General features: G+C 37.3%; 1 pseudogene across 1 annotated transcript; it reads left to right on the top strand.

Annotated features, from left to right (window-relative positions):
- Positions 1-5,322: 5,322 nt before the first annotated feature.
- On the top strand, positions 5,323-7,908 carry LOC308422602 (pescadillo homolog; annotated as a pseudogene). The gene is made up of 2 exons: positions 5,323-5,404; positions 6,151-7,908. The product of its transcript is annotated as a pescadillo homolog (transcript).
- The last annotated feature ends 3,371 nt before the right edge of the window (positions 7,909-11,279 follow it).

The following is an 11,279-nucleotide window of genomic DNA, read 5'->3' on the forward strand; positions in this document are numbered from 1 at the left end:
GTATTTGAAGGAGAATAGATTAGACATTATATTTGTCATTTATCTTCACATCCTTCATCATGTATAAATAAATGTCTTCATTTAGCCTCAATTGATTTTTAGCTCAAGGAAATATAAATATAGAATGGATATGAATATCCTGTATTATTTTAACCAAATCTTCATCTAGACCCAATTTAGATTGATTGAATGTAATCTTTTTTTTAATTACTTCCAGAAATAATCTCCAATTTACGTTTTAAGGACAGTTATTTGTGAGACATTCAATTCATGTATTTTGTGTCCAAATTGAGGCATTCTTTCCTCTTTATAAAAGATCATGTCAAATAAGTACTTCTTAATCGCAGGAGTTCCTGCATTTGAACATTACTTAAATTCAAGGTTTTATTTCACTTTATAAAGATTTGTTTTATGAATATTGGTACACTGTCACTGTCTTTAGAAACACCAGAAGAGAACATCATATCCCATTACAGGTGGTTGATTATGAACCATTATATTGTTGCTAGGAATAGAACTCAGGAATTCAGGAAGAACAACCTGTGCTCTTAACTACTGAGCCATCTCTTTAACTCCTTATTTTACTTTTAAGGTATGGGTTTTTATGTGTGTGTGTGTGTGTGTGTGTGTGTTTGGTATGTGTGTAGAACTTGAATACAATATTCATGGAGACCAGGTGACTTACAGCTCCTTGAGGCATGGTCAAAGATAATCATGAACCAACTGAAATGTTTTAGAAATTGAACTTGGATCATGTACAAGGGCAATAAACAAAACTTTAATTACTCTATGAGCTGAAACTTTTGCCCAGCCCAAAGTTCAGTACCTTAGGTTGTGGTGAAAATGTTTATTTCTACAGGGACATGTTTAAATGGCATTATAATATTTAATTTATTTAATAGAATAAGCCTAAAAAGACATTTAAAAATTATGGATAGAATTTATTTTCTCTACCTTTTTTGCTCTATCTGATTATCTCAAATAAAGGGCAAATATGATGATAGAAATTATTTATTGTTCTATATGGCCTACCTTGTAATAGATACAAGATATCACATTAGTGTCATGGGTGAAAAACTTTCAGACATTGAATGAGATGAAATATCCTTCATTGTTCTATCTATAGAAAAGACAAAACTGGTAAAGACAGAGACTTTCATGCTTGTTACATTACACAAGAATAAATTTAACTGGAACAAAATTAAAAAATAAACTTATAATAATTTTAGAATGAGCACTCATTCTAACAAAACCTTGTGAGATGACATGTGTAAAGGCTGTGTGACACAAAATTATAGCTGGCCTCCATAAAGACAGAATCACATTGTAAGAACCTGAGATAATTAATAAGCAGTGAGACATAGGCATAGTGAAAATTTTCCTGAGCAGAACACCAATGGCTTATACTCTAAAATCAAGAATCGACAAATGGGACCTCATGAAACTGCAAAATTTCTGTAAGGGTAATGATACTGTCAAGAGGATAAAATGGCAGCCAACAGATTGGGGAAGGATCCTTACCAATCCTACATCTGATAGAGGTCTAATACTCAATATATACAAGGAACTCAAGAATTTAGACACTAGAGAATCAAGTAATCCTATTAAAAATGGAATACAGAGCTAAACAAAAATTCTCAACTGAGAAATATCAAATGCTACAAGAAACACCTAAACAAATGCTAAACATCCCTAGTCATCAGGTAAATGCAAATCAAAAGAACCCTGAGATTCTACTTCTCAGCAGTTAGAATGGCTAAGATCAAAACTCAGGTTATATCAGATGCTGGTGAGGATGTGGAGAAAGAAAACTCCTCCACTACTGGTAGGGTTGTAAGCAGATACAACCTCTCTAGAAATCAGTCTGGCAGTTCCTCAGAAAACTGGACATAGTACTACCTGAAAACCCAGATATTCCACTCTTGGATATATACCCCAAAGATGCTCCAACATTTAACAAGGACATATGCTCCACCATCTTCATAGCAGCCTTATTTATAATAGACAGGAGCTGGAAAGAACACAGATGTCCTTCAACAGAGGAATAGATACAGAAAGTGTGGTACATTTACAAAATGAAGTACTGCTAAGCTATTAGAAACAATGACTTCATGAAATTCTTAGGCAAATAGATGGAACTGGAGATTATCATCCTGAGTGAGGTAACCCAGTCACAAAAGAACACACACAGTATGATCTCACAGATAAGTGCATACCTGCACCCAGAAAGCTCCCGATAAACAACAAATAATTCACAGACCTTATGAAGTTTAAAAATAAGGAAGGACAAATTGGGAATGCCTCATTCTTTTTTAAAAGAGAGAACAAAATACTCACAAGAGGAAAAGCAAGGTCAAATAGTGGGGCAGGGATTGAAGAAAAGATCATTCAGAACCTGCTTCACATGGGGATCCACCACATATACAGTCACCATATCCAAGCACTATATCTTATGTCAAGAATTTTCTGCCTTATTGGCAGGAACCATATAGAGATGCCTCCTCAGGGACTATGTCTGAGTCATATAGATACAGCTGAGCATGCTTCCAGCTAACCATTGGACTGAAAAAGGGGACCCCAATGATGGTGCTAAATAAAGAACTGAAGGAACTGGTAGGGGTTGCAACCTCATGGGAAGAACAACCTACTGAAACCTCTACAACTCCCATGGACTAAAACACCAACTACTGAGCACACATTGAGAGACCAATGGCTCCAGTTGCATATGTAGCAGAAGGTAACAGTGTTTGGTTGGCATCAATGGGAGAAGAGGCCTTTGTTTCAGTCAAAGATTGTTTTCCCAATGTAGGGGAATGCCAAGGCACTGGGCTGGAGAGGGTGTGCAGGAGTAAGTGCACTTTTGTGGAGACAAGTGGAAGGGGAGGGGTTAAAATTTCTAATGTAAATACAGAGTATCTAATAAATAAAAATCAATAAGCAGTGACACTTCCCAGAAACTGAAAAAGTTATTGAATTTTCTTCTAAATCTCTATATGTGTAGGAAAAATTCACTGAGACCTAATTTTTTTATTAAAATACTTGTGCTGTTTTAATAATTCCTAGCATTTAGCTATAATGTGCTTTGTCTTGACTTCAATTTCACTGAATTTTTATTCTGTATGTTTAACAATATGAACATAACTATTTTCCATGTGTCTGTCTTTGTTATAACAGTATAATTGTGTTCCAATTGACAAGGGAAGTAACTCATTAATTACAGCTAGAATCAACACCAGTGATAAGTGTCGATGTCTGCACAGTGTACCTGAACACAATTCCCCAGTGCAACATTTGAGATATTGCACAAGTAGCAGCTTATTATCCAGCCTTGACTGTAACTAGTTCCTACGCAGAAAAACAAAGGATAATGTTAGCTTTTATAAAAATCTATGCAATCACACTCTTGCCCAGGGAAAGGAATAAAGAAAAAAAAATAGATAAGAAACTCACTCCCCCATAATTAAATGAGAAAATGAAGAGTTCTGGGCAAGCCCCAGGAACAGCATCCCTTGCTGGTAACACAGCCCAAAACAGCTGGAGGCGATTTTGATTGCTCCATAAAAAAATAAATAAATAAAATGAAGCCATCCCAGAGAGACTGCTGAATGGTGACTAAGGTCCCCTTATTTAGTAGGAGGAAAGTCATTAATCCTCATTGAAACGGAGACAACCTTGCTCTCCAGGATGTTTGAGGAAGCCAAATTAGCAGTTGAGAGAATAAAGACTTGTTGCAGGTCATTCAGGTTAGTGTGTATTGAAGGAGCTAGCATATTTTCATGGAGCATTCTTGGCCCTGTACAGTTACTTATTTTCTTATTTTATGATCACAATAATTTTGAAAACACACACATACACACATGCAAATACATGTCTGTGTGTCAGCTCAAAAGGAGTAGGTTAAAATAAAGTGTGTGTGTGTGTGTGTTTGTGTTTGTGTGTGTGTGTGTGTGTGTGTGTGTGTGTGTGTGTGTGTGTGTGTGCTTGTGTGTGTGTGTGTGTATTAGGTTCATGGAAATAAATTTTATTTTAGGAAACAATCTACATAAAATTAATTATTTGCAGCAAATATTAAAACTGAGATCCTTCCTCCTCGTTTTAAATTCCAGAAATAAAAATAAAGCATAGTTACAATCTTTCTTCAGTAAATTGTAAGAATGCTCTAACATTTTATTTATTCCTGAGACATTTTTTTCATGCATTTCATCTCTCTTGGAGTTGTATTGTTGTGAAGAGACACTATGACCATGGCACTTTTATAAAAAGTAATGTAATTGAAGGCGGCTTACATTTCAGAGGTTTAGTCCATTGTCTACATGGCAGGAAACATGGTAGCTTAAGGCTGAGATGGTGCTAAAGAGGAAGGTGAGAGCTTTATATCCAAATGGGCGGGTAGCCGGAAAGGAGCTGGTTAGAGAGTCTGAGACCTCAAAACCCACATACTCATGATACACTTCCTCCAACAATGCTACATCTACTTCAACAAGGCCACACCTTGGAATATTGCTACATCCTAAATTTTTATGTGGACTGTTTTTATTAAAGCTGCCATATCAGTCATGGCATACATAAGGATAAAGGCACTTTTTTTATTTTACATGTTAGAATCACATCATAATTTTGAATAATTTTCCTGCCACATCGTTATGACTTATATAATTCTCTGGAAGGTATTACTAAGATAGTGAACTCTGAGAGGGAGACCTGCTGTATAAAAGCACAGGCTAATGTTATTGTGGCTCCAAATAGCAATATCCATATAAAATAGATGGAGGAGAAAAATATGCACAAAGTCAACCAGTCACAGATTTAAAATGTTTGGAGAATAATTACATTTTTATTAATCATGCCCACTTGTTTTTACTTGTAATATTCTTTAAAATGCATTGTACTTTTTATATAATGCATGTTGTATTACAGTTTTTAATGAAGTAGGGATGCTTTTTAGATGGTAATACAAGTTAAAATTCAAAGCATAAGTCACACATAAGACTGTGAACTCTTTAAGTTACTATAGATGTTTGAGTAATGGACGTAAATTGACAAAATTAATGCACTGAACACTATTAGTGAATATCATAATTTCTAGTTTGCATAACTGTTAAAACTGTGTTCAATATATATCAGAGAGTAAAGGCATTTTTAATAGACAAAGAGGGAGAAATGTTGTGGATTTTATCTAATGCTTATGTTATATCATTTGTGCTTCAAAAAATACACATGTAAGACACTAAAAGTTCCTGTCCCCAACTGGTTCTTAGTGGTACATAAAGTCACCAGAAGCCAAAGGCTAGGCTGCGAGACAGCGGTAGGACTTTTGGAATCATGGGCAAGGGGCTCAAAAGAAAGGAGAATCTTCCCACTGGGAAAGGAAAAAGATCCAGGCTTGAGAGCTGCAGAAGACAGAGTACCAACAACATAAGAGTGGGAAAGAGGGGCCCCGGCTTCCCTGTCCCCAACTGTGTCTAGGGTAACAAAGATTGTATCTATATTTTAGTCATTATAACTCAGTAGTATTGGAGGTGAGGCACTAGCAATGTGGAAGTTTGGGAGTGGCCCAGTCATTGAGCTGATTAAGACATATTAAATATAGTCTGCATGTGTTTGTGTGTGTGTGTTTCACTTGACAATCCAGAACACTGAGGCAGATAGTGAATAACTTGAGCTTCTGCTGTTGGGGAAATTTGATTGTATTAATCATTAATAAAATGGTGATGATTGTCATTTTCTTCTTTTCCTTTAACCTAACAGAAAATCTTTGGTTTCTGAGGTGAAGATATGAAACAGCAAGTGATCACATTTTGAAAATGAGATCTGCATCCATGTGAATACACTTTGCTTTTTTCTGTTGTTTGCATAAAACTGTATGAATATGTTTATGTCAATACTTGATTTTTTTAAAGGTTTGATAGTATGCATTGAAAACTAACTAGTTACAATGAGCATAAAGTACATATAAAACAAAATGTAACAAGGAAATAGTCAAAGTTTTCTGGGTGTGTAAAGATTAAACATAATGATTTTTTCTTTTCTTGTCTTTTTTTTTTTTTACATTTTCTTTTTTTGTCTTTTTTTTTTTTTTTTTTGAACAACTTTATTTAAAAAAAAAAAAACAAAAAACAAAAAAAACAGGCCTTTCTGTGCTGCCTTCAGGATTTTCTAAACGTGGAGCTATAGGAGGTCTGGAGAAGAAGTATGAACGAGGCTCTGCCACCAATTATATCACCCGAAACAAAGCCCGGAAGAAGCTACAGCTGAGCCTGCCTGATTTCAGGCGGCTGTGCATCCTGAAAGGTATTTATCCTCATGAACCCAAGCATAAGAAGAAAGTTAACAAGGGTTCCACAGTAGCCCGAATACTGTACCTTATCAAAGATAATAAGTTCCTTTTCCATGAACTCATTGTCAACAAGTTCTGAGAGTAGAGTGTTTGTCCGGAAGCTCTGCAAAGCCTCTGGGAAGAGAAAACGAACGGCATGCTGTGGGGCGCCTGAAGGACAATAAGCCCTTCTACAAACTTAACCACATGGTCAAGGGGCGGTACCCCACATTTATCGATGCGTTGTGGGACCTCGATGATGCCCTGCCAAAGTGCTTCCTCTTCTCCACCTTCCCTCAGACAGGCAAGTGCCACTTGCAGACCATTCAGCTGTGCCGCTGGCTCACTGTGGAGTTCCTGCACTACGTCATCGCTGTCCCAGCCCTGCGCAAGGTCTTCCTGTCCATTAAAGGCAATTACTATCAGGCTGAGGTGCTGGGTCAGCCCATCGTATGGATTGCACCCTATGCTTTCTCCCATGGTCATCCAACAGATGTGAACTACAGGGTCATGGTCACCTTCACTGAGTTCTATACCACTCTCCTGGGCTTCCTCAACTTTCGCCTCTACCAAGTCACTCAACCTTTACTACCCACCCAAATTGAAGGTCAAGCCCAAGCAGAGACTAAGGTCATCGAGAACACATATGCATTGTACTGAGAGCTCTGTGGAGAAACTGGCTGTCCTCAGTGCCAGCCTGGCCAGAGTGGTGGTGCCTACTGTAGAGGAAGCTGAGCTTGATGAGTTTCCTACCGACGGCGAGGTTACAGCACAGGTGGAAAGTCGAAGGAAAGAGCTGGAAGCACAGGAAAATAACAAGAAACTCTTTGAAGGCCTGAAGTTCTTCTTGAACCGAGAGGTGCCCCGTGAAGCATTGGCTTTCATCATCAGGAGTTTTGGTAGTTTTTATGCATCGGGGCCACCCATGACAACACAGACTCCTGCATCACCCACCAGATTGTTGACCGGCCGGGGCAGCAAACTTTCATCATTGGCAGGTACTATGTACAACCTCAGTGGGTGTTTGACTGTGTAAGTGCCCGGCTCCTCCTGCCTGTGGCAGAGTACTTCCCTGGGATCAGCCGCCGCCAAATCTTTCATCCTTCATATCTGAGAAGGAAGGAGAATACATTCCACCTGAGAAGCTGAAGCTCCTGGCTCTGCAGCGGGGAGAAGATCCAGGAAACTTGGAAGAGGAAGAGGAGGATGAGGACGATGAAGATGATGACAACCAAGGTGATAGTGATGTTGCAGCAGAAAACCAGGAAGATGTGGAAGATGAATCAGAGGAGGAGGAAGAGGAGGCGCACCTGTCAGCCTTAGAGCAGCAAAGGCTGGAGGATAAGAAGCCCCAGGTTATGGCCAGAACTCTGAAGCTGGAAGACAAGCAGCGGATGGCCCAGAAGGAAGAGAGTGAGGCCAAATGCCTGCCTATCATGATGATGAAGAAGCGAGAGAAGTACCTTTACCAGAAGATCATGTTTGGCAAACGGTGCATAATCCGAGAGGCCAACAAGCTCAAGGGGAAGAGGAAAGCCCATGATGACGCTGTGAGGTCTGAGAAGAATGCCAAGAGGACAAGGCCTGTGTGAGTTCCAGTCGTCCCTCACTGAGATTTGGACTTGGCAGAAGCAGCAGTGAAACACACACCAGCCCGCACTCTAGGTCTTTTGGCGTTGTGAGGCCAGCCCCAGCCTCCTGTGTGGTTCATACCAGTGTCTGGGCAAAGAGTCCTCTACCCAGTTCTTAAACCAAGAGTCCATCTGACATTATTTTCCTCGGCTTTCCACAACTCAATACATAGCTGCACCCATCCTGTGGGTGCTGTGGTGGAGTAAGGGTGGGGAGCTTTTGTTATCAAATGGTTGGATTTTTGCAGCCAAAAAAAAAAAACAAAAAAAAAAACAAAAAACAAAAACAAAAAAACAAAGATAAATGTACAAATTTTAAGAATCTTTGCTTAAAAGTGTATGAATACATTTTTGTCAGTGCTTGGCTTTTTTATTAAAGGTTTGATAGTAAGCATTAGTCAAAGTTTTCTTGGTGTGTTAAGCATAATGGTTTTTACTTTTCTTCTTTTTTTTTTCTTTTCTTTAACTTCACACAGTCTGTGAGTTGTTTCTGGGGTGTACAGAGCTTTCTATGGTTAGTATCCAATTATCAGTGACTGCATATTATGTCTCTTCTTTTGTGACTGGGTTATATCACTCAGGATGATATTCTCTAGATACATCAATTTTCTTAGGAATTTCATTAATTCATTGTTTCTGATAGCTGAGTAGTACTCCATTGTGTAAATGTACCACAATTTTTGTATCCATTCATCTACTGAACGACATCTGGGTTCTTTCCAGATTCTGGCTATTATAAACATAACAATTTTTAAATATATAGGATTGTCACAAGACATGACCTGTTGTGAAAGCTGTACAATACAATGGATTGACAGTGCTTCTGAACACAGTAGAAATGTGTGTAGAAGCAAGTCATGCCTCTTTACAGCTTCAGGAGCTTGGTAGGTTCCTTAATTTCCTTGAACTTTTGGTAATTTCTATGAAAATGTAATTAATTTTGTAAATTTTTAATTGCTTTTCAGGATAACCAGGAAAACATTCAAATGACATAACTCAAAAAATGCTCAATCTATCTCTCTCTCTCTCTCTCTCTCTCTCTCTCTCTCTCTCTCTCTCTCTCTCTCTCTCTCTCTTTCTGCTCTGTCTCTCTCTCACTCTGCTCTATGAACTTCAATTGTTCTTGTTTAATAACCTTTTCTATGTCTCGTTCCACTTTCTTTGTGGTAGAACTGTACTTGTTTCTTACTGTTTTGCCTCCCAAATCCTTTAAATAGCAATAAAATAAAGATTCCCTTTATTTTACTATTAATAATTTTGTTATTTCTCGGCTTTTTATTTGAATTTTTTACATATTTACATTTCAAATATTTTCCCCTTTCCTAGTTTCCTGTCTGTAAATAGCCTATCCCATCCCCAACTCCTAAGAAGGTGCTCCCCAAACCAGCCACCATTTCCCTCCAACCTCCCCATCCTGCCATTACCTATACTCAGGCATCACGCTTTCACTGAACCAAGGGCTCTTCTTCCACTGATGTCCAACAATGCCATCCTCTACTACATATGTGGCTGGAGCAATGGCACCTCCATGTGAACTCTTTGTTTGGTGGTTTAGTCCCTGGGAGATTTTCAGAGTCTGGTTGGTTGATACTATTCTTCTTCCTATGGGACAGAGAGATGGTTCAGTCATTAAAGGTTAAGCTCACAACCAAAACTATTTGTAGGCCTTTATGTGATATTTTATATAGTCCTATCTTTTGTTTGTATAATTGTATTCTATTTTTCAGAATTCTGTTCTTGTTGACAATACTGTTCAACATAGTTTTCAAAATCCAGACTCTCTCTCCAATCCTTCTTTCCATTATCATGGATGTTCTTCCCCATTATTCTCCTTATATCTGCTTTTCATTCCTCCCTCTCCACAGTGTACTTTCTGTGCCACCTTCTCTTTCCTATTCTGAGGAGATATTAAGTAATAAGTCATACCTGTGATGTATTAGTCAATGACTGTCATAGACAGATAGACAGCACCACTTTATATACTTCCTCATCACAGAAAGTCATTGCCTAGTTCTATTAACCATGGAGGGATGTCAGAGTTGTCCTCTTTAGAACAGTGGTTTAATGGTCACTTATTCTTGGCAGTTCAGCAGCTATGAGTCCCTGCTTTCACCATCATCCACTGGCATAGAAAATTTACCAAGGTAGACTCTATAGGTATAAGCACAGTATTTAGCTATTATCCATTTAGCAGTGCATAAGCAATGATGTCTCATATAGAGTCTGTGTCATCCATGGCCATATGTTCTGGATATATTTATGCTATCTGGAATGTATTCTCTATTGTAGAGTTGCCCTCAGATCCAATAAGGACTTTTTTTTTTTTTAATCCCTAGAGCACACATGCCACAACAGCACCAGTGAGTCTATCTTCAGAATGACAACAATGTTAAAACATCATGAACTTTAGCTTGATGACTTAATTGCTGACATTTCTCCTCAAGATCTTGCATAATGCCTCTCATAATTTGAAAAGGAGCCATTATATAAGAAGGCTCCGTATCATCCTGTATTTATTTGTTCATGTCTGTTACCAGAGTGTGTTTTCATGAGGAGGATCTAACTAACTAGTTCATGTTTCACAAGCAATAGCAGTGAAACTAACCTGCATGTTTTCAGTGTCTCAGGATTGTCCAAGTAAAATAAACTACAATAAGATATTCCTTAATAGAAACACTTCATTTCTTATTTTCTGATATTTTATATATTCATAATCTAAGAGGAAGGGCACGGATTTTGTACGTAACACTCATAAGTGACGATATGTTCAAAATCTATATCTGCACTATTTCTTGATTTCTTCCTTTATCTTACTCTACTCAAGAATATGTTACAATTATTTACATATCTCACTACAAAATATAGAACATATGAAAAGTACTTCAGTTATATATATTTAACACTTTCAGAAATTTTCCATTAACTCTGTTTACCTGAAACTAACACATATAGTCAAATTCAAATGAATCAGTTGGCTAATATTTTTAATCTTAAATGTACTACCCAATATTGTCCACACATGAATTTGTAAACAAAAATGTTTTATGGTAACATTGAAACATTTATGCAAATGGAAATGAACTATAGTTCATTGTATAACAAACTCTATAACCTAGGATTCTGCATAAAGTATTTGAAACATATTCCACATTTATTAAATACTTTTTAAGTTAATTGATTTTAGATGTTCATAAAATAAATAGATAATTATTATTTTAAGTATGTAGCAAAATTTATGATTTAATTTATTAAGTAAAATAGGAAAAACACATCAAGCTAATTCAATTCATTTATATTTGATAACTTTTCTCATATAATAATGATGCAAAGGT

The sequence above is a fragment of the Micromys minutus genome (genome assembly GCF_963924665.1).
Source record: "Micromys minutus genome assembly, chromosome: 7".
Lineage (NCBI taxonomy): Eukaryota > Metazoa > Chordata > Mammalia > Rodentia > Muridae > Micromys > Micromys minutus.